At 40.5% G+C, this 24,838-nt stretch overlaps 1 protein-coding gene across 1 annotated transcript in view; it reads left to right on the top strand.

Annotated features, from left to right (window-relative positions):
* Window positions 1-1,822: 1,822 nt before the first annotated feature.
* Window positions 1,823-24,838, top strand: part of LOC122976662 (beta-1,3-galactosyltransferase 1-like) — a 104,301-nt gene continuing 81,285 nt past the window's right edge. The window contains exon 1 of the mRNA XM_044345254.1: window positions 1,823-2,034. The gene's annotated coding sequence lies outside the window, so the exon portion shown is untranslated. The remainder of the gene's footprint in view (window positions 2,035-24,838) is intronic.

Here is a 24,838-nt window from a genome sequence, read left to right on the forward strand (position 1 = left end):
TTGCATCTGAATAAAGAGGTTTTCCTTTTTTTTCCACTTCTATTCTGTCTTCTGGTTGAAATAAAGCTTCATGAACCCGACAATACACGACTATTTAATCAGTAAGTGCACAGACAAGCGAGAGTGGTAATGGTGCTAAGCCATATCCTCTTTGTGTGGCTGGGTTGGTTGATATATGGCTTACCTACATAACAGTCCAGCTGAGATCTCTTTGGAGAAAAGGCGTATTGATTTTCACTGATAGAGCAGGCCTGTTGTAGGAGTTACAGATTTTTCCATTAGGTGGCTTTCGTCACCTCTGACAGATTCCCTGCCTCAGTTACAGCTTCAACACGTAGGGTAATTGGCTGCTAAGAAAATATACTGCAATGTTAATTACACTAGCGAAAACAAAACTGTACTTAAGTGTCAGAAAAGTGATGGCTTAACAAATTCTCCGTGGGTCATGCTAGATTGTGCTGACAGTTCCTTTAAGTTGGGGAAGCACTGTTGCTGGTTCAATAATTCAGCATCCGTTTCCTCAAATGCTGTTTGGCATGTTTTTAATTAGGCTATTTGTTTTCCGGTAACGTTTGCATTGACAATCCAAAGTAGATGCTATTTTGTACATTTTTAATCATTTTATCCCCCTGCCAAGCAATTATAAACCCAGACAACTGCCTGTCCAATTAGATAGGACAGGAAACGGATAATAAAATTGTCCAGTGTTGAAGATACATGTTGAAATAATGGTCCATTTTTCAATGAGAGTACAGATTTAAACAAGAGCCAACCAAGGTTGAAGGTCTTTAAACAACAATCATATGCCCATACATTTATTTAAAGGGTTATTATTGCTGCAAATGTTCATCCTGTCCATTATAGACTTGAGGAAACCCCTTCCTAAAGTGGTTCCAGTTTAAGTGATGGGGGACAAAAGCCACTATCTTCATCCTGTGTAAAGATGAATTCAGGCAAAGCTAATACAAGACTTAAGCAGTCTGAATTAGGCTTCATCTTTGTAGTATAAATTCTTCTCTTTGTATGAGGTGACCTGGCCTAAGAGTTTTGAGGCGCCGACCATGAACAGTAACATCCCTGTGGTTGAAACTAGTTCCTCATTTCTTGTTCACTCACCCATAAAGGCGTAAAACTGGCCAAAGGATATTTGGAATACTTATGGTAGCCTCATATTAAAGTCCCCCTCCACTGGAAAATGTGTTTAGCTTTATTCACTTGCATGTTTGAGCTTCACTGTGCAGAATCTGCATCCGTGCTCATCCTAAATCTCACTTTCTGTGACATCTCAAATTTGGAGTGGGTCCAGTTAGCAACTTATACAAGTGTGATGTGGAACTTGAGACCTTCAACACTGAAAATGAACTTTTCAGTGAAGTTGGAGACATCTCATGTCTCGCTGTTAAAACTTTTGAAAACATTTGCATATTTGTAATTTCTGAATTTTTCAGCGAGGGAGAAAAGACAGATGTAATTTAAAGATTAGAAGTAGATAATTGAACTTTTTAGTGGAAAAAACACAGCAGACATACATAATTATTCCAAGCAGACATGTCTTCAAACACGTCTGGAGGAGATCTTTAACTTCACCTGAACTGAACAATGCACTGATGCACAATAGGAGGGGTCTATGGCGAGGGGGATTGATTAAAAACGATTAAAAGCTTTAATAGTGTTTATTTAAAAAAAATCCAATAAAGATGTCCTAAACAGCATCAGTCCATCAACCTACTGATATCACCTGTGAAACCTCCCCTGCAGTTAAGTGGGACGTGCGTTTATTTTTGCCCAGATGCCATCAGATCAGTGAGGCATGACGGTCGCACTGTGCGGCAGCTACCTCCTCGCGCGCTCTCTCTGCCGGGTCCGATTGGCTGCTATCTCTGCCCATCAGGCTGCCGCTGATTGGACGGCTCCTCTCCTCCGCCGGCTGCAGCGAGACGCCGCCGAGCAGAGGAGGCATCCGCACGGCGTGGAGCGGACGGAGCCCCCGCGTGCAGGAGAAGCTGAGCCAGCTGGACACGGAGAAAAACACGGGTAGGTGTTTGGGGGGAAGAAAAAAAAAGCAGAAAAATGAGAAAATGTTGCGTTTCTCCGGTGTGTGGTGTCCCTGCACGTTTTCCAGGCACTAATTGTTCGCCGCAGGCGCTCTCCAGCTACCGGACGGACGCTGTTTTTGGAAGTAAAATTGATGTTTGCCAAGTCCACTCGCTGTTTTGTTTAGGGATACGCTGTTTGACCCTGGCAGTTAATTGTGTCCTCTACTGTGGCAAAGAAGGCGTATTAAAAAAACAACATAGAATACAGTAATAACGCAGGAATTTTAAACTTGCTATTGAAGGCTTACTTTGAATACATTTTAGTTTGCCTCTTCCTCTGTGTAGCAGATAGTTAGAGGTGTTTGGAGCTGCTGCTGTATTGTGTGATGTTAGACTGCTCAGTAGGTTAGTCTGGAATCACTGATAGACTTAACATGTCGTTTTAAGTGCCTGCCATCATTTAAATAACAAGTAGGCTCGCTTGTGTCTGGCTTATTGGCATTTATATATGTGTGTGTGTGTGTGTGGGAGAAAAAAAGGAGAGCAAGCCAGAGACTGAATAAATCCAGATAAGTAGATGAGTGCATTGTGCATTTCATAATGCTGTGCACTTTATAGCCTAATATCAAGTGCTGTGATTTATCTGGCTGCTAATCCATGTCACTTAACACGAACTGGTAAAAATCCTTCAGCCCTCTGTTTCATTGCAGAAAAGGGATGAGTGTCACCATGCTGTGCTTTATCACTCTGTCAGATACTGCAACACTACTCCCAACGAGGTGGAAGGGACAGTAAAAATGGAAAGCGGGGGGATATAACCCCTCTGTGGCAAGCCGCTCAATGGGATTTTACCTTGTAGTCAAGGGGTCATAACAACAATTCACGGCCACTGTCTCTGCGTGCTGTGAACAGTACTCCTAAGCCTCTAAAAATCCATTTCCAGAGATTTATTTTGACAGTTGCTTTGAAACACGAATGCCACGGATCTCAAAACGCATCTCCCTCCTACAGGACTGATCCTCTTTTTTGGAATTACACTGCTCCTTCAAGTTGTTACATCAATACTTCTTCACACTGTTTCTTGCCGTGGAGTAATACCGGAGAAGACAAGCCCATCTCTTTTGTGTACACGGTGGCTTTCAACCTTTACAACGCTGCCCATGTCGTTAATAGCTCCAACCCTGCCAAATTTTCTCATTTAAGCCTGTGTGCTGGCACCAGACCAGATACTGCTATTGTATGAGTGAGGTGGGGATGTGGAGGGGGTTAGGGGGGGATGTTCCATTTAATTTCAGAAATGTCCCGCAGTCCCCCATTCATCTCCTTTGACAAGAAATACAGTGGTTTAATCTCAATTAGGCAATGACATCAAAATGGGTACCTCACACACATGAATGATTTCAGATGACAGTGATGAACATGTCGGGGGTCTAGTTTGGTGAACTGAAGGCGATCGAGGAACTGATTTCGTATTTGTACAAAAGCAAAAAAGATGTTAATTAATCTTAGCTTGCTTGACTTCCTCTTATAATGTCCGTGCTTCTCCTCTCCTGGCAAACTGGGCCTGCCGGGAGAGGAGCATCGGTTTTGATGAGTAGAAGTAATTTTCTACTTCTGCTCCAGGAAATATTCAGATTGAACTATTTCCACAATTAATAATGTTTGGATCACTGCGAAGTAGAGCTGGGCAAAAAATATGATCATGATCATGATCATTTTTTTCCGTATTGATTAATATCGATATTTATCACGATATATATATATATATATATATATAATTTGATTAATCATTTGAATTACTGTCACATCAAATTCTTTTGGTAGGGCAGCAAACATCTCAAATGTTTGTAGAGGTTCAACCAAGACAAACAAAGTAAACAAGTGGATCACAAGATAAAATAGACTTAAAAACACATTAATTATCTACTGGTTTTACATCTCAAATGTTAGGGTTAGGGGTTAGGGGTTAGGGTTAGGGCCAGGGTTAGGGTTGGGTTTAGGGTTAGGGTTAGGGTTAGGTTGAAGTCTAAGTAAAAAGTGCAAAATTGTAATTGAGTCATTATGCTACATCTTTTATATATTATATATATCTATGTATAGCATATAATCTTCTGTAACCTCCTCATTTATCTTACTGACTACATTATTTTCATGTATCTTTAGATTTGCTAGTTTTCTTAATGAAATGAGACTAGTGTCAGTGGGTGACTAGCTTTTCGTTGCTACTCTGTTTACTAGCTTCGAGCTTAGCCTAGCTTAGCAATTAGCTTTGTGCGTTCACAGTCAAAGCAGCCTCGTTAAAATGATGGCGTGTCCGTGAGTTAGAGCAGTTTTTTTTGGCTAACTTTACTTTAGATGTGATTGGCGCTCCAGATAGTCGTAGCCCTGCTAATGATAGCACTAGCGTAGCCTCGTTGGCGGCGGCAGGAAATGGGCGTGTACTTTCACGTGCAAGCCAAAATCTGCAGACTGACTGGCTGTTGTCGTAGTTATTTCTGCTGTGTGATCTATCCATACTGAATTAAAAATGTCCAAAGTTTATCATCGTTACCGACATCATTTTTTTTGCAATCACTTATCGAGATTATTTTATCGCCCGGCCCTACTGCTAACTTCATAATGTCCCCTCATACCGCAGCTGTTCGTCTCTTCAAAAATGATTATGATAATGATTATGGATCAATAAGTTACTGCTGCAACACTTGAAAGAGCCCCTCAGAAATTTCTATCCGCTGATGCTTGTAAGTTCCCCCAAAAATCAATGATTCTCACTATGTGAAAGACCTCTATGTGAAAAGCCGTTTCAATAATAAATCATTATTAAACACTGGGTTATCTGAGTCTTATCAAGGCCTTTTATATCTTTAAGTAGGCTGTTTACATCTGCTGTGTTGTAAACTACATCTTATTGACATCCTGTGAGAGGAATCAAGCCCCTGGGTGTGCATCTAATAGGCCTGGTTTTAACTCATTTAACCCTGGTGTTGAGGTTTTCTATGTCAAGGTATCCTTCCTGTCAGTCTACACTAAATAATTTTATGCTTTTCTGATTTGTAGCACAGAACAAAAAAGTGAACTTTTTTTGGGGGGGTTGAAATTAATCCTCAAAAAGCCCTTAGGCAAGAACAGATTCTCTTAATTACATCATATTTTTGTACTGGAAACGATTGGAATTCGATTTATGGTGCGACGCTGCGCTCCAAGATGAGATAAACTATATATGACATTGATGAATGGCGTTTGCAAAGAGCGCAGTAAACCATTTTATTAAATTGCTCACAATTTCAATGCACTTTTGACGCTGCTTTTCTTGTCAACACAATTTAAAGGGAAAATCTGTCAGTTGGTGGGTTGCTGTTTGTTACCACGTGCGGTGGCATTTTTTGGTGCCCTCAGGGAGAATATTTCTTTCATGTGTACAGCTTGGCTTGTCAAATGTCACAGTTGTTTTGTAAGAGTGTCCTTTGGAAACTGCTGTTTTATTAAGACCTTTAGTTTATGTCGAAATTTTCTTTTTCTTTCATTGCAGTTGGTTTAATTTTATGTGGTTGGTAAACCTGCTCTGCTGCTCACCTCCAGCATTTAATGTCAGTCTCAGTTTTTTTTGTGGTAACATTCAACTGTCATACAGGAAGGAATCTATCATAGAGGAGGAAGAGATACCAATTTCTTCACCAAGGATAGGGGCACGACCGCAATCATAGATACGCCCAAATGTTCATGGACACAGTTGGCCAGCGAGCTTTGTCTGTATGACCACCTGTGATTGACATCATCCAGTTCAAGAACATGGCCATTGTAGGAAATATCTAAAATCACGGAAAGAGAAATAAATTATAATACTTCCTCTTTTCACTGAGCATCCCAGAACGACAACTTTTTAATATTCAAGGCTGCTGTGTCGGTTAAGTGACAGGTTGACAGAAAAAAAATGATAATAGAGGGAAATGTGTTACCTGCTGATATCCTGTAGTGCCTGTAACATGTAAGCCAATATGTACATACAGCATGTCACTAATATGTTCCTGTACCAGTGTCACCAAGATTAGAATGATAGTTTGATAGTTTTCTGTTTTTATAGTTGCACATAACGAATATGCAAAGTTCAGTTGCATGAACAACCCTGGCTCATAAACAGCCTATCATATCCCTTGATAATGGAGCATGCTACCAGTGACACTCATAGTGTCATTTAATAGGTGTGTCGTTGGTTTTAGAGCCTGACCAATACTGGATTTTTGGGGACGATACTGATATCAGAGAGTAAAAAAATTGAGATATACATATAGCTATAAACAAAAACACAAATAGAACAAAAAACATATATATTGTATATTAAACTTAATATTAAGAAAAAAGATCAAATATACATAAAAGGCTGCCTATATAACTTCAAAAAATAAATGTTAGCACATACCAAAAAAAACATATACGCTGATACGGATGTATCTGTGATAGGCCAATATAGGGCAGTATTAATCAATAAAATGGGCTGACCGATATACGGTCTGGCTCTAGTTCACTGACACCATCGACATGTGACACAATAACAGAGTGGAGTGAGAATATGAGTGCTGACGTTAGGAAATTGTTGATTTAAAAAAAGGACAGGTTGGTTGGCTTACCTGTGTGCCCTGATAAATAAAGTGGTTAAAATCAAAGCAAGGTGGTTAAATTCAACCCTTGTTCTACTGGTCTTTATTAAAAATAGGTCATTAAAAATGATCAATAATTATCAATATCGACTGGAAAACATTTTATCATGATACATTTTTCAGCTATATATCGCCCAGTCCTATTAAAATGTGTTTGATGCATGTAGGGACAAACTATTAATAATTCTTATATTGAAATTGCAATTTGAAAGAGTGCAATTCATCAAAATGCAAGAGGCATCATTCTAATTATAACTTATAACTAGTAATGTTAACCAGCTATAATGACAACTGTCACTAGTCAATTTTCTCACCTGTACTTATTTCTGTAATTTGGAAAACAAACAAAAAAGACACTCTTTAAATGCTGCTGTCTGTGAATTTATACTTAGTTAAAGATGAATTTGTGGAAGAACAAACACCATTCTGTATATTCTTGATGTATGAAAACAATAAGGAGTGGGCTGTGTCATTTTGCTGTTCATAAAAGACCAACAGAGTGGTGAATCTTTTCTCTGACATAAACCATCTAAGTGATCACTTCACCTCAGTTTCAGACAGGTAGCTAGCATGTAGCTAGGTGGCTGTTTAGTATAGATGACACTCAACAACTACAGAGTGTGTACATGTCGGAATTTCTTAGTTAAACATCATATCATCGTTTTTAGGTTATGACCATAAGAGTTCTGAGTTAAGGCTGGGGCTCAAGTTGTAAAGTAGCTCATCCAGTCAGTTTGTGAGGCTAGCATTAGCTTAAAGGACCAGTGTGTAGGATTTAGCGGCATCTAGTGCTGAGGTTGCTGATTGCAACCAAATGAATACCCCTACCCTCCCCCTCCCCTTCAAAAACTACAGTGGCAATGTTTAGTTTGTCCATTCTGGGCTACTGTAGAAACATGGCTGCCTCCTGTGGAAGAGGACTCACTCCCTATGTAGATATAAAAGGCTCATTCTAAGGCAACAAAAACACAACAGTTCTTATTTTCAGGTGATTGTAGACTCATTAAAACATACTTATGAATATTATATTCCATTTCTCCCGAGTTCGTTCTGCTAGATGCCACTAAATCTTACATACCGGTCCTTTAAGAAGCTACAGTAAAAAGTCTGATATCAAAAACAGATGCACTTTTTGTCAATATTACCATACATAAGGGGCCTACTATGCAGCTGTTATCAGTAATTATCCTGCCACTTTTTACTGAGGAATGTCAAGTATACCTCTAATATGAAATATTAATAAATATGAGCTGAGGTGGTCATTCTATTAAAAAAAAAAAAAAGAAAAGTTTACTTTAAAGATTACTTCTCTCTGACTGACTGGTTTTATAAAAGAGCCATGGGAAGATCTGAACAACAAGCAACTGCATTATTTAATCTGATTCTATTAAGACAGAAATTAGAAAAGTCTTTTTTAATGTAGACCACTCTTACAGGCCTGTATTTTAATTTATAAAAAATAATTGCAATTCAAATCACAATCACAATATCAGTTAGAAAAATCAAATAAATTCAGGCCTAGGTACTTTAGTTCTATGTAAATAAATGATCAGTGCTTCAACAGGGGGGCTTTAAAGGAGACGCATCTTTGAACGTGCCTCCAGGGCGCGCTAGAGGATGTTGTTGACCCCGCACTCGACCTCCACTTGAGCAGGGCAGGGGAAAAAAAAGGAGAATTGTCCTCAGGGGATCAGTAAAGTATCGCATTATTGTTATTCAGTTGAACTTCTTTTTTGAATAATTAACGATCAAATTGTTTAATTTAATCTCAACACGAGGAAGCAAAACAGAGGAGGAGATCACTGCCCAGTCGCCCTTTTTCATGCAGAATTAATGGTTTCCGTGTAACAACTCGTAATTTACAATGCATTAGATTTTTTTTTATGACTGTCTGGTTACACTGCAATTACTGATAGCAGGGGGGCTGTAAGTTACAAAGCTGTCATCTTTTATAAGGTCTTGATTTTTTTTTTTTTTTGTGCTGCTGTGGCTGGACTATTTCAAGGGATTCTTTTCTTTCTCTGAGGGCGTTCACTGGGTTTCACACTGATGTGCTCTGACCTATGTGCTCTCTCTCTCTCTCTCTCTCTCTCTCTCTCTCTCTCTCTCTCTCTCTCTCTCTCTCTCTCCACGGAGAGGGCTTTGGAAAGCAACACAAGCGGCTATGTGTTTCATCCGCCGAGCGTAGAGCATTGCGATCATGTCTGTGACTGTCATCCAAAGTTTATTGGATCATCTGATAATCTTGTTGGTCAGTGCTTAGCCACGCATGTCCCCAGTTCTGCATAGGACTCTGTAGGCACAGATGATAGATTCAAGTCCAACAACACCATACTGTGATCATACTGATTTTTTTTTTTTTTTACCCACCAGTCCTTTCAACAACATGGCACATGAATAAATGAATAAACAATCTGGTTGTTTGCTGTTATAGGCTGTGTATATGTACTGGCTTTGACATTATAAAACATGGATGCCACAGTGATGCGTACAGTAATAGAAAAAGCCAAGGGGAAAGTAAATAACATCCATTTTCTTTGTCTTTGTTTACAAAAATGACAAATGATATGAAAAGACAAAGTGATAAGCTGTTATTATCCAAAACGCTCAGCCGGCAGATGTCTTACTGTTTTACTGAAGACGGCGAACCAGCACAACGTGAGAAGGCCGACCCGAAATGACAGTCGTGTCCTCGTCGCTGGTGCGTTTCAGATTGATGAGGTATGTTACCTCCCGCTGCAGCCAGGTCTGATAAAACAGCCGGGTGATTACATTCTTCGATTACGCCGGAGGAGTCTTGTGGTTAAGTGCTGAATTGCATTTTATTCCCTTTCGTGCAAAGCTCTGAGGTCATGTAGTTCATTTTTATGACGGTAGCGGTATCACACAGCTGGTTAGAAGGAGGGAGGTTGTGCACGGTGGCTTCGCGCCGCTCCCCCGCATCCCCGTTATCTTATATTCTACCAGCTGCGGTCGCATGTTGGCTGCCGTCGTCCCCTTTCCATTTTCCACACTCGCGAGGCTCTGTGCAAAGCCTGCTGAGCCCTCTTCGCCACCACACTTGGCACAGGATGAGTGCGGAGCCGAGTCTCCCTAGCCCTGGGTTTTTTTTAATAGGGCTCTGATGATAGGACTACGCCGGGTTTGCCAAAGCTGGCCGGTGCGCGACCGTTGATGTCTCCCAGTACCCCCTCGGTCAAGTAGATGATTGGATTTTCATCGGAGCGGTCAAATAACAGAGGCGCAGAGGGAGGAGCGCCCTATCTGCATTCTCCTTGTGTTACTATACGGCCTGTTTGGCCTTCAAGAGCTCTGAATATAACGATAGAAGAGGATCATAACACGAGGAAGCTTTTGTTTGTGTCAGGGCATTCCACCTTATCTCTGCCGCCGTATGGATACCTTGTCACTCTAATTTTGAGCTTCTGAATTGAAAGTTTATGTAGTCCGTTATGTGGAGTATATTCAGAAGCCCTGTGGCTTATGAAGTGCATTCAGAATACATGCTCCAATAAGAGAGTAAGGATGTTTTTCTTAAAAGCAGACTTAGAAGACATGTTGGACAGTAGTATTGTGCCTCCACAAGGCAAAACGCATTATAATTTTTTTTGTCTGCCCCCCCTCCACCTCCCCAACCGCCCCTCCCTCACTCTAATCCTCTTTATGGAAGCCCAACATGGTTCCATACTGATATTTATATGCAGCAGGGTTTAGGGGGGGAAAATGGGATGAGGAGTCAAAGTCATGCTGTTTTTAGTTATTCAGCTAAATTAATTAAATACAAGAGAGTGCAGCTCGCCCCTCACTCACCGCAGACGAACATATTCCATTTTATCTTCAGAGGCTGTATGTATAACATTTTGTACTGCTTTTGGCGTCATTCTTTAGGTGTTATTAATATCTCGCTGTACGCACGGTTGATTTCAATCAACATCTGCTCTCAATGAGCACATATCCCTCTGTAGACCCGACTAACACATTTGAATAGTTGTGTGTTTGACTCCCAGGCCTAATTATAGCGTATGCACTATTATGTGTGCACAGACACCATACAGAACATCATTAATCTTAGCCTAACTAGACGCAGCACCAATTATTTCAGGTACGCTTGATACACTTGATGTCTGTTTAAGCATCTTTATCCGTGGAGGCCTGTATGTAAATTTGACATTTGCTTCTGAAAATGATGTCTACCAAATTGATTTTGAGGGTAGGCAGATTTAATGTAGAGCAATCTTATCCCCATCTGATCCCAGTTGGTCTAGTTAACCGCTTGCAGCTGTAAGAAGGAAAAAAAAAAAAAAAGAGAGAGAAAAAAATATTTATGAGACTGACAGACATACTGTAGATATTAAACTGTCTGAGTTGACCTTCTTGACCGAATATATGTTCCGTATCAAACAGTCTAGAGGTTGATCTGGATCCGTACCGCCACGCTCTCCGTTACCGCACGCACACGGCGTGATGATACGCCGAGTAACACCCGACCCCGGTCAAGGCTACAGAGCTCGTATTTTTCAAGGCAGCCACGAGGGAGAGATGAGACAAGAGTTGGACTGCAAAGTTTATTCTCCACTTCAGATTTGTACATATGAAGCTGCGGTGCTATTTGAAGCACAAAGCGGCGCTTCACTTTAGTGGAACATCTCATAGAAGTTTAGGAGTAGTCAATATCCAGCGCTGGCTGCTTCGGGGATTAAGAACTTTTTCTTCAGCTTTCTATATTGATGATTGCAGATAGTCTGAATTACTCCCTGAAAAGTTAGAAATGGTTGGAAAGCAAGTAAAAAAAAAGTATATGTTGGGACTTATTTTTCGTTATTGCCACGTTCAAGAAGTTACATTTTCAGTAGGGCTCAATTTTTTTAGTTTTGGTTACTATCTTGATTAATCGATTTATCTTTTGGTCTACAAAATATTGGAAAATAGAGACAAGCATTTACAGTATTACAGTTACTGAGAGCCCAAGGGGATGTCTTTAAATCATCCAATCACCTGTTCAACACAAGAAGATGTTCAGTTTACTATCACATACTGTAAAACAATGTTGAGAGCCTGCAAACAGTGAATTTTTGCCATTTTTGTCTTGAAAAATAACAAACTATTAATGGATTATCAAAATAGTTTAGAATAAATATTCTATTGATCAACTATAATTTGCTCATTTTCACCCCTGCTTGTAAATTTGAGTGAAACTGGATAAACAGGAAGTGTTTAAAATGACTTTGATTACAGTACAACAGCTTTATTTTAATTTGGATTGCATTATCCATGTAATCCATAAGAATGAATGAATACACAGGTGCTTGCTGTGTGAAACAAGTGAATATCACAGTAGGAATGTCGTATTTTGATGTGGAGAGCGAGTTGGTGAAATGTGTAGCCTTGTTGGAGGTCTACGCTGTGTAGTCACAGCAGTAGGCTGCAAGGTTAATGTGTATTGTATGTAAGTCCATTCTTTCCATTTACGGACTCCTATACACATTCAATCATTCATGTTAAAAGAGAAGGACATGAGGAAAATCTGGAGGGTATCTTCAATGTTGTCGCTATGTTCTCAAGAGTTTAGTCTCATTTATTCCTTTGCTTGCCTGGGAATAGCTGCGAGGACGCCTCAAAAGGTCAAATGACACCGAGTAAAGCTGCCTGAATGATGATAGCAGAAGACTTTTATTCAGCACATATTCTCGCTCTTGTTTTTTTTTTTATACCTAGTTAAGAGTGTTATATCACCAGAGGAAGTAAAAAGAAAAAAAAAAAAGTCCATGCACTCGGCATATGTCAGGGCAACAAACATAGCTGGCGCATTGTGTCACGGTCACGTACACCGCAGAAAGGCCTTGTGGTCGAACCATTGACGAATGAAAACAATACACTATATTGAGAGCACCTGAGCAAGTGTGTCCACTCCATTTTTCTTTCTTATTTATTGTCACAGACATGGTTCATTTGTTGTTTGGCTGTGCTCTCTGTAATGGCAAAGGGGTTAAAAAATAAAACAGTTCTTCCCCTTGACCACCCAAGAAGACACGAGGATAGAGGCCAAACACGTCTGAGGTTTGTTTGCTATAATCATTTCTCGAAGCATGTTTATTCTCAGACATTCAGAGTGCTTTTTATTTTTTTGTTATTTCTGTACTCCAGGCAAGCAAGACACACTTATCTCCCCAGCCAAAGCCTGTAAATATTTTGTGTATTGATTTGAATACTGTATGTTGCACCCCATTAGCTGCAGTGTCTCGACTGCACACATGCTCCGCAACACGACTGCTATGATCTGAGAATGATAAACGACTCATCTCAGGCTCTAGTTCTAAAGATCCCTTTTATCTGCTTAGATTACTTCAGGAATGTCTGTCTTTTGTAGTTGCCTTCACAATGAAAATAATGTAACTGGGCCGGGCTAATGTGTGTTCTGGTGAGATGCACATTGTGTCCTCTCTAATATGTGAACTCCATGCATTTTTCACGATGCGGTTGATTACATTCTCTGGATGATTTTTCATATTTAATCAGCTCCAGGCGCTATGGGTTTTACTTGCACAAGAGTGGTCATTAATATTCAGTGTATGCACATTACAGACATGCATTCACTTGTTGGTTTATGGGCTTTGAGTAGTTTCTATGTGCCGCTCTGGCATGAATTTGAAATAATACATTTATTTGGTGATAATGAGCCGTATTCAAGATTTTTTTGTTAAGCCTTCTATAATAAATATAATTGCGGTGTCTTCATCTTCTGTAATGAGTTTGAATTAGATACAAAGTTCAGCGATTCATCTTCAAATAACTCTGATTTAATCTAATTTTATATTGAAGGTTGACAGAAAAAAAGAATGAAAGCTGGAATGATAATGATGATCGTAATTGCACCTGAAAGCAACAAAACAAAGATAGTACAATAACGTGGAACAAAAGCTGTCAGCTGGAAAGAGAATTCTTTCAGTGAATTTGCTTGATTTATGCAGACACCTTTCTTTTTTTAATGTGGATATTTAGCGACGGGATGTTTGCCACCAGCTCAGCAGGTAATCCTGATATTAAGATCATTTTTCATTCATTCATCACTGTCATCATCCATCTGGCCAAAGGGAAAAGCAGCGTTCAGGCTCAATCATGGACACCTGGTGACCTTTTCGGTGAATATCCGCTTTGGGGGAAAGTTTGTAGCAGAGTCATTTAATTCTGCTGAGTTATCACTGATGTATCCCAACTGTCGAATCGTTGCTGTACTCCCGCTCCGTCGCGTTATAGAGCAAACACAAAACTTTTATAAAAAGAGAAGAAGAGAGAAGACAGGATAGCGTGTCACTATCATCTGTTCGCCGCTGCCGTGACAGTCCTCCTATTTCACACTGACATATAAACAGACCATATGTAATGAACCAGAGGATGATAGTCCTGCTTTGCGGTTTGAAGGCTCGCAGCTCTGACTCCCCACAGCCTCTCAGATGTGTTTGATGTGCTGTGACGCCTAAAGATGCCATAATAGTCCTGCAGGTTCAAAGCCAAACACACAGCTGTCCCCATGCGTGCCAACTAGAACACATAGAATGATTATTATGGCGCCCGAGCTGCAGCTTACCAGTTATTTTGTTCAACACTGCGGATGAAAAGCTTGGCTGTTAATCCATCATGTTGAATGTATATTTAATAGTTTTTTGATAAAGAGGTGTAGACTAGGGCTGCCCTCTAAACGTCGATGATTAAAACCATCAGTCAACGAGCCTCTAATTCTCACCTCACGTTGTCGGTTAAATCCTTGGCTCGTTGTCAATTGCAACACAGAAAAAGAGCACGGCTGGGTTGTAAACTTTTACAAACCTTATGTCATCCCAGTAATATCTAACTGCATTGGGAATAGAGTAGAGCAATGGTAAAGGAGGGCAATGCGACATAGAGCAGAGCAGTCTCAGTCTCCCATACTGAATGCTTGCAAAGTTGTCAAAATTACTCATGAACCAGACATTGGCAACACTTTCTATACTGCTGCTGTCAGCGCTGTCAGGAGCTATGCAGGACAGACCCTCTGCAGTATACTACTATTACTACTACTACTACTACTAATTACTATTAATTTATGACAAGGACGCAGACTTATAACATATGCTGTTTGGAGGAGTTGAGTGAAAAAAGAAAAAAATATTTTTTTGGTCCAAACAGTAATCTCAAAGTTGAATTGAGAATAATTAGAGTACAGCCTTGTAAGATCTTCTAGCTTGCCTTTGTGTTTCACGTTATTCCTGTAGGTGTCTGCCCACAGATGGTGTACTTCCAGTCATTCTTCTTCAGTACATAAAATGTCCACAGAGCTAGAAAATTCATCATTAGAAGTATTCATTTGGTTTCTGTAAAAGTTTCTTTTTCATTGTGATTATATTAATGATGCCATAGTGCCTACAGTATGTTCATCATCTAACCAATAAGAGGAAGTGAGAATCTCTGCTAGGAAACAACCGCCAAAAAAACTGTCTCACCTGGGTTGTCTGATGGCACTGTGCAATAACAACAATCTGGCAAGTAGAGTGAGTTTGAGGTGAAACTTTTCTTTGCAGTAGCACTATGCTGGCTCGCCACTCTGTCATTTCATCTCGTATTCTGATAAGTTGACGACAGAAGATTTAATCACATTTTTCTCATGATTGTCAACTTTCATCTGGGACAGCCCAAAATCGCACAGGTTGGATGGTAGTTGATATCAAGCAGCAAGTAGAAGTTTAGAATAGAAGTTTGAATGTAAAAAGATGAAAAAGATTACAGCATGAAAGTGAGGTACAAAGGCACGAAGGCTATAACATTTTTATGTATGCATGACCTTTCATCTCCTCAGGTCAAATTGTGAGCACATGTCTTTTATTGGATCGTTAGCACTTATTTTAGTGTTTCCATGATGACGGTTCGCACTCTGTGATGTCGTGCCTGCACACGGTTAAATGATTTAGAGTTATTGCTCACTTCCATCACTGCATCTGTGGCGGTAGGCCTGCCATTTCCTGTGCATTCATCACCATTAAAAGCGCAATCAGTAGTGCTAGAGATCAACTCAGGCTGTAGGAAATGCGCAGCATAGATGGCAGGTAGAGATTCTGCCTGTCCCCCTCCACCCCCCCCCCCACCCCCAACCCCCCTCCTTCCGCCCCATCATTTTATATTTTATCGAGCGCTATGATCTATTGAGGGAGAGAGCCGGAGCGGTCTTCAAATAAAAGCAATAACTCTGTGGCTGTGGAGAAGGAAATCAGGAGGCGGGCATGTCCTAGCAAGCCAGACAGCCATCCTTCCCCGACTCAGCTGTGTATATGGACATACGTTTCTTATCCCCCCGCCCCTCAACCCCATCCTGTTGCTGCCTCTTCACTCAAGTTTATCATCAGCTGCTCCCTGTAGATGGCTTATTGCCTTTTCCACCCTCATCTGTCCGTGTGGCTGAAAAGGCCTCCCAGCAAGAGATTAGCAATCCAATAACTCGTGGAGCATCCACCTCAGCAGCAGGTGCTCCCCAGAGTGAATGCTGATGAGAACAGCCAAGATTCAATAATAACAGACCAGGCAGTATTTGCTAACAGCGAGCAGCCTCCCAGAGGCCTTGACCTGCTGGTGATCCTAACTTGTTGTTAAGTTATAGCAGGTTTCAATGCCATCCCGTATGTATTTCTACATTATTCAGAGGAATTGTGCTCAGCTGGTCTGTAGAGTTTCCAATTTGGCTGGGATTGTTGTCTGGGGTATACATTACTGAACCATATAACTAGCCCTATTACTGACCACAATTAAAGTAAGTAAAAAGTATTTTAGCATATTGTAGAAGTCATTATCTCAATCCAGATATTTACTGACTGAAATGCTGTGAATTAACATTTTCATCTCAATTTGGAAAAATAACCAGAATTCATTTGTGTTGCTTTGCATTATGTCATGCTTAAATCTTTCATATGTGAATACAGAACATTTTTACCAATGAACTTGCTTGATGATAACTGATTATCAAGCAATTACATCAAATGATAATTAATTAGTGATAGACAACTCAAATGTTAGACCCATTACACCCAGCTTTGCAGTACAATGAAATCTAAATCCCATGATTGATTTCAACCATGCTCCTGATTTTGGCCCTAACATTTCTCCAAGTTGTTGAATAATCCAAAGCTGGACACCCTAAACAGGTTTAGAGTGATTCCAAATTTAGACTTTGAGCAAAAATGCTGTGAATTCACTGATCTCCTCCCTAAGGGTTCAATACTAGGCCCAATCTACAATCTACTCTGTTATGCAGATGATACCCAACTTTACATTCATCTAAAGGCCCAGACACAAAAGCATTTGAAAAAGGGACATGGGCAAAATAAGTCCACACCGGTCTGACACATGAATTAGCGCTGTTGACCTACAGCAAACTGTCTTGACAGTGCTTACATTTGAAGGAACAGAAACCTGAGTCTAAAATGGAGGAAGCTATCGTAGCTTTTTTGCTATGTTGCACCATCCAGGTTTTTTTAACCACCTCCGTTGCAATATAAATGGCTCCACAAAGAGGCATGGTTTTAAGGCAGTATAAACTGGCTTAAATATGAAAATAAATACTTAACTGTGTGAACCTATGTCCTGTTAGCTACCAAGATAGCTCTGAGACCTTTTTCCCCTCTTCATTAACTCACACTATACAATCACTATTGCTTACTGAAGCCTTAGAGAACATCACACATACAGTCCTGAGAACAAAATATCAAGGGGGAGTAAACAGCCCAGTACAGAGAACGCAGAAAGAAGATCTGAGGACTGTTATGACAGCGCTAGCATGCTTCTGACCTACTAGCTACTATAGTTTTTTCCTCTCTCTTTATTTAACTCTCCAGTTCATATAAGCTGCAGTAGTCACCAGCTATCCTTGTGAGTATTCCGTCTGTCACTAAGCCTGTAGCACTGCCTATTTAGCACAGACGCACAGATGAATTTTGTTTTGCATTTTCCTGTGTGACCAGCCTTTAAAACCCAACTCATGCAGTGCATCTCAGCTGAAACAAGGCCATCTAAGTGATTACTATTTGCAGTTCCTCCTTAATTTCAGCCAAGTATTAAGGGGCTTTTGCACTCAAGGATCTTCATCTATGGAACTCCCTGTCTGAACGCCATAACTATTTCTATGCAAAAGCCTTTTTATAACTCATTTTTACTGTCTTTTTTCATTTTATTGACTTTTTTTTATTGTTAACTTTGTGCATTCATTATGTTCTGTATTTTACGGTTTTCTTGTCTTACCTCATTCTCTGGCCTCGTAGTTAACTATAACCTGCTATTTTATGGTGCATCACAACCTTTTACTGCGGCGTTTTGTTGCTTATTAGTAAAACCCATGGATGTGTGGAAGAACTTCTAGAACTGTCTTCACTTTGAATTACAAACAAAAAACCTTTTCATATGAAGCCTTGATAAAAAGTCAGGTGATGTAGTGTGGACTTAGATAAACTGAACAGTTAATCAGGCATTACACAGAGAAAATGAGGACAGTGTTAAGCCTTTAACTTACGCAATGTGGACTCAGTAAATAAGCCATTTTGCTAAATCAATGAGTGATCACCAGTGAGTAATCAGTGAGTTTGTCTACTAGGCATAAAAAGTTATAGGAGCCTATAACATGACCATATTATCTGCAGAACCACAGCTGTGGCTAACTCTTAATTTATTATACCTGCTTCTGATATCAAGCTTCCAACAAAAGACTGCACAAAGACAAACTCAGCACAAAACAAACTGGGGGTGTGTATTTTCTTTTTATGGGGAACACAAAAGGACTTAAATGCCCTATAGCATCACTGCAAGTCTTCTCCCTTGTCCATAAATCCCCTCTGGCTTTCCGCTGCAGGGTGTGCAGTGAATTTATGTGCTCTGCTTGTGTTATCTGTAGTTTGTGTTTTCTTCAATTTCACGGGGGCTTGTGTTTCATGATAAAGAGTCAGTTGGAGTCAGTTCCTCAAGGCCACCTAAACGCGATAGGCTACTGTAGTGCTGCTGTTATGCGTAAATCACAGGCAGTATATCATCTTTGATGCAGAAAGGCTGCTTTTCATACGCTGATTTCAGGGGTCAACAGGGATTATTTTTAAGATGGAAATATAAAAATGCCACCTTTCTGGGGTTTTTTTTTTTTCTACAATGATTGACAGTCACACACAATTGAAGTTGGATTTCTCCTTTTCTTCTTCACAGCGGCAACTCAGTCACTTGTCATCAGATTCACAGAAAGAGGCTATCTGAGTTTGTGTTTCCCCAGGTGCTGCAAAAATCATTGGAAGTATCTATTTTTGATAACTGTTTGCTGTCTAAATATCTAAGAGGGAGTGAAAAAGAGAGACAGAAGGAGAGGCATAAAAAAAAAAGAGAGATGGTGATAAAAGGATTGTCTTCATTATGCTGTTGGATGTTTGCCATCTTCAATGTGGAAAAGGGCACGCACAGGCTGCTGATCGTGAGGCACAGGTGCAATAAAGGATCTTCACTAATTGAGTGAAGTACAGGAGCCCAGAAGGGACAGACCAGGTGCACAGATACTAGTCAGGGTTAGCTGGGGTCCACAACAAACGAAGAAAATCTTCCCTTCCACTGTTCTCCTGTAATTGCGGTTAGCCTAATCTGTCCCCCCGGCTTCCTGTCTGTTTGGAAAAAAAAAAAAAAAAAGAAAGAAAAAATATGCGGAGCACTGAGCAGTCATCTGGCATGAGTCTCAGCAGAGATCGCAACGGCGGCTTGGCATTCACCAGGCTTGCAAGATGAGGAACAAATGAAACTGAATTACCAGGCTGAGAGATTAATGGAGAAAAATGAAAAAGGATGGATAGGACCGTACGGACTGTTACAGGTGTTCGGAGAGCAAAGACGGATGCCAAGCTAATCCAGCAAATGATAGACCCATGTCATAAGAAAATAGGCTGTTGAAAAGTAGCGTGATATTAATTGCAACAGGCATCCCACTTCTCCTTCATCTACAACCTGTGAAAGCATGTCTAATAGAAGAGTTCACATTTCATTTTTCTGTCATTATAGCACAAATAAATATCTGCCAAAGCTAGAAAGGAGAAGACAGTTTCAACAGCTGCTCAGTCAAAGTGATTTGATCTTCTTCATATCTACTTCGGCTTTGTTTTAGTGAAGATGAACAGTTATTATGCATTGAGATGTCGACATGTACTATATAACCCCCCTGCATATCATTATTTTCCCCACTAAGTTGGTCTCTAGGTCATTATTAATGAGTGATTTCTCTGCAGATTATATCTTGGCCTTTTTATTTTCCACGCAGGCAAATGAAAAGACAGCTTTGTCTTTTCATGGGATTAATGCAGAATTGAACATCATAGAGAAGATTCAGTCTTATTGACCATCGTGAATTATGAGCACAATAGTCCTGACTGTCTGAGGCGTGAGGTTGGAAATGTCAGTAATACTGTAGATATTGCAGTAATCAAAAGTAGGATTAGATGCTTTTCGCCGTTATTACTACAATTTACTGTGTCGTATTTCACAACACATTTGCATCCAAATATATATCACAAACTTGTTATCAGCCGCTCCAGCTTGTCAGTCTGTGTATCAAGACTCCTGACGATGAATGAATAAATGCTTACAGAAGCTTTTTCTACAGCGAGGCATCCCCTCTGCGTGCTTTTGGATTATAGATTGGGCCTTTAATAATCAATGACACTGTGGTTGTCGGAACAGATTAGTGGCATAATCTCCAGTGTGTGCTTTTATAATACACTATAACACTGTAACTCTCAGAAGCAATAAAAAGCTCCAGCTTAGTGCGGCTGCAGCTAATGTTTGTCACCATATTGGTTTCCATCAAGCAGCATTGTTGAGTTCCTTCCTAACCCCTCGGTGTCAGAACGGCTCGCTTTGAGGATTTCATCGGAGGTTATTTTTGAAGTGACATTTTTTGGAAGAACTTGACATTTTGATCAAATTGATAAGAAAGATCATTTGACAGTCGAGTTCTCGCATAAGGCTGGAAAAAAAGGCTACGGCTCAGACATCAAACTCGAAGCGAAACAAACGCAAACATCATTTTAACTCCCGTAACACGACGCCTGCCCTCTATTTCTCCACACGTTTTGTGAGGCAGGAGGTCACCATCTGTTGTAATCACGCCAGAGCAATGCCTTCCCAATTTACATTCATCCGTGCTCATTGAGGTGTGGGACGCTGGCATGCAAACGCCATTATTCTCACTCCGGCTGCTGGCTGATTTCCCAGCACCGTCGGCTGATAGAGGTGAGCGGACGACAGCCCCCGATGGAAGAGAAGCCGCGCTCCACGGGCCACAAGTGCTACACGGTAATTATGAAAAACGGACAGCAATCAAACCTGGACATAAATCTTCAGAGCGCACGCTATGTGACAACACGGTTTCTATTTAGCGAATTGATGGGAAAGCGCTCTTTCATGTGAAAAGCTCTCAGTGTGAGAGGGATTGTGAGTGGATTGACAACCTCAGACTCAGGATTTAGAGTCTTGAGGTTCACACAAAGAATCTTTGGGGGGGTTTTATGGGGGGATGAAGCTAGTTTGAAAATAAAGTTTGAAGTTAGCTGCTTGACCGGCGGAAGTCTCTGCATGCTCTGCTCATAGAGCATGCAGTGTGCATCCATCTGGCCACTCACACCAGATTTAAAAACTGACTGATCGAAATAAGTGATTTCTCTGCAGATGATATATTTTATTTTCCATGCAGGCAAATGAAAGGACAGCTTCGTCTTTCATGGGATTAATGCGGAATTGCACATCATAGGGGAAGACATTTGGTTCAGTCTTATTGATCATTGTGCAGTATGAGCACAGTAGTCCTCTCTGTCTGACGCATGGTTGAAAACGTCAGTAATACTGTAGATATTGTTGACAGCTCGGCCAGCGGAAGTCTCCGCATGCTCCGCCTATAGAGCATGTACAGTGTGCATCCATCTGGCCAGTGAGGGGAAAGTCCACTGACACCAGATTTAAAAACTCAGCATTGTATGAAGTCATTTGGAGAGGGCTTGAACGTAACAGATGTTCATTTATATGTTCCACACTGCAGGTTTAAATCAAAAGCAGCATTTTAGGATTGAAAGGTTAACTGTTATTCTCCTGTTAGGACATAGTGAAAGAGACAAAATCAAACTGAGCCATGTGATCTCACTCACTCCTCAATGAAGTCTTTGTCCACATTTCCTTAATCGGCTGCATGTGTTGATCTGTTACTGGTATTAATGCTGGTGCTGCTTAACGTGACTTTTACTTTTATATTTGTTGGCATACTGTTAAATGATAGTTGTTCTCCAGCAGGGAGAAGGAATTAGTGTGTGACTGGTATTCTAGTTTACATGTGGTTTATACTGGAGACATAACAAGCTCTCTCCAGATGGAGGCTCATATGTTGAGCAGTCTAGTGGTTACAAACACATTAGATAGGAAGGAAGCATCTGAAATGCAAGGTGTACATTTAAAAGTAGAGTTTTTATTCAGGTGGATGGTGTTACTAATAATTGTGGAGTTATTTTCGTCTGATAGCCAGTATATCCTTTACTTAAGGTGGACCTGTACTATTATTCAAGGCATCAGAACCGCTCATCAGTTCGAAAACACCCCCCAAAAACAGAGGTGAAAATAGTGGAATTACAATATGGAGAATCACAATGACAATATCAGGTAGATAGATGAAAGTATATGAAGAATATGGATGCTGGAGGATATGAAGCAGTAAAAACAAGCAGGATCTGAACCACACAACCTCCTCTATAGCACAAAGACCTGGAGAAAAAGGGACAGACCACACACACACACACACACACACACACATACAAGAAACAGACTCAAGGACACCGCTCACACAGATGGAAAGAGCCAACTACTGAGGACAAAGATCCAGATCCAAAACGCTTGGAATGAGGCACGGCCAGCCACAGGGAGAGAGAGGTCCCAGAACGGGGGAATGGTCCAGCAAAGAAAAGCCTCAGTACTGAAAAGAGGATAGCAAGGGAGAGAGAGAGAGAGAGAGAGAGAGAGAGGGAAAAAGAGAGAGAGAGAGAGAAGAACACAGCTTGGACCCTCATTTGCTCATGGCTGCTGGACAACAAACAAAGAGATGGTCAGAGAGATCGAGTGTGTTTCAGAAAGTTTCTAACATTCCCGTCGGCAGGAAAGACATGGATTTTAATTACTACGGTTCAATAGACACATCTAGACTGAGAGCGACCTGCCAGAAGGATAATGGTAACAGGTACGGGGGTCTGAGTAATCGAAGAAAACGCAACTAATTGAAAGTTAAGGTGAAAAGACAGTCTGACTCAACAGAGTCAGATTGTCTGATGTCAGCAGGGAGATTATTCCAGAGAAAGAGGGCACGATAAGAAAAGCCCCTGCAGCCCGCCAGACTCCTTTTATCTCTGGGAACAGACGGGAGGCCTGCATTCTTAGAGAGGAGAGCACAGGAAGGAATATAAGGTTGAAGGGGCATGTTATACATGTAGCATCAGCTGTTTTCTTTTGTTTCGCTATAGTTAGCCCACTCTTAGGTCATGTCAACCTGTCTGCCATAACAAGTCCAGAGAATGTAAACACATCTGTGACTAAAGCTGGACAATATATCTCATTTATTTGATGAATTTGAATTCTTGTTTATACACGATGTGGGAAATGGGAAAATTGAGTAATTATAATATACACAAAAGTATATTTCGTGTCAAAAAAGTAACACAGATGACTCTGCAAAGTGATCTGAGCTCTCGGTTTGTGCTGACAAGGCATGATATCTGGTTATAAAAGCTTTTTCCAGATCCTACTCTATTTTATGCATAATGATGATAGTCTGCAGGTGGTGCAGCTCTTTTATTATTCTTGCTGTCTAAAAGATATATGATGTTTCAATCCTGCAGGCAAACAAAAAATTGTGAATCAATCCCAAGGCTGAAAAAAGTGTTTTATTTTTTTTGGCCATATCGCCCAGCCCTACCAGTGACCAGGAATACATCATCATTAGTGGACAGCTGCATTTTGGGAAGAAGATCGTTTAACAGTAGGAAACTGAGAATGTGAAAGAAAAGAATGATTGATTTTCAAATTCCGCTGCAGGAGCTTACCATTATTATAGTCTTGTGATTCTGATCAATCAGAAACTGGTATCAATTGAACCCATCCCTTATAGTGTGTGCATGTTTTGCCAGGGTTAAATGAGAGATGTAGCACATCAGCAACCACAGAAAAAGTTACCATACTTCAACTTGCCCTGTCACTACACATACGTGGAGAAAAAGTCAACATCCAATCTGCCGTCTGCAGTTTAAAAGTCTAAACAGATTTCACTCCCCGGTCAGACTGAAGCAGATTCATTTACAGTCATGCATCATCGGACGTAATGATATTTCTGTCAGTGTAAAGCTAAATGACAGGGTGCTGTAGTGAGTGAGCGTTCCGTTCGTTCGCGAGGACTCAAAAGTTTCATTTTGTCGCCGGTCTGAACGTTGTGTTTTCAGGTTAACTGGCCACACAGGCCGAGTCTCAGGGGGACAGCTTGTTTGTTTTTCTCTGTTGTATAAGAGCAGTGGAGCTCAAATCCTGTTGTGTCACAGGCTTTTCACATAACTCACACTTTGTAAAAAATCCTCTCTGCCGCAGTGGAAACATAACCTTGGAAATCATCGATTTGAACCAGGTAGTATTTGCTGTATATGTTACATTGTGTGATTCTAATCGCTCATCAGTCCACCAAAGAACTGAGTCTGGTACAATCATACACACAATTACAGTTCAAGTTCTCATAAAAAAAAGCTCATACTGTACATGGGTGTGTGGAATTAAATCCATTTTTGGTAGTTTAATGAAATTCAAGCATTTCATCCTAATTATGAATGAAGAACTGTGAACACAAGGGAAGGATATCATTAAAAGAACAGTAGGGTGTAAGTGGAAATTACAGAACGCCCCCATTCTCTCATTTCTTTTTGAAAAGTGAATGTCAGTGGAACTTTGTTAGCAAAGGGGAAGGTGGTCATTAGAATTCCGCTCGCAGCACCTCTAATTTATTCCCAAAGTGGTGTCATTCAGTTATGGATCCATTCCATATTTAGGTGGCAAGATTTCCATTGCAGAATGTCATTTAGAACAATGGCGTGTCTA

Source organism: Thunnus albacares, chromosome 24 (genome assembly GCF_914725855.1).
Source record: "Thunnus albacares chromosome 24, fThuAlb1.1, whole genome shotgun sequence".
Classification (NCBI taxonomy): Eukaryota; Metazoa; Chordata; class Actinopteri; order Scombriformes; family Scombridae; genus Thunnus; species Thunnus albacares.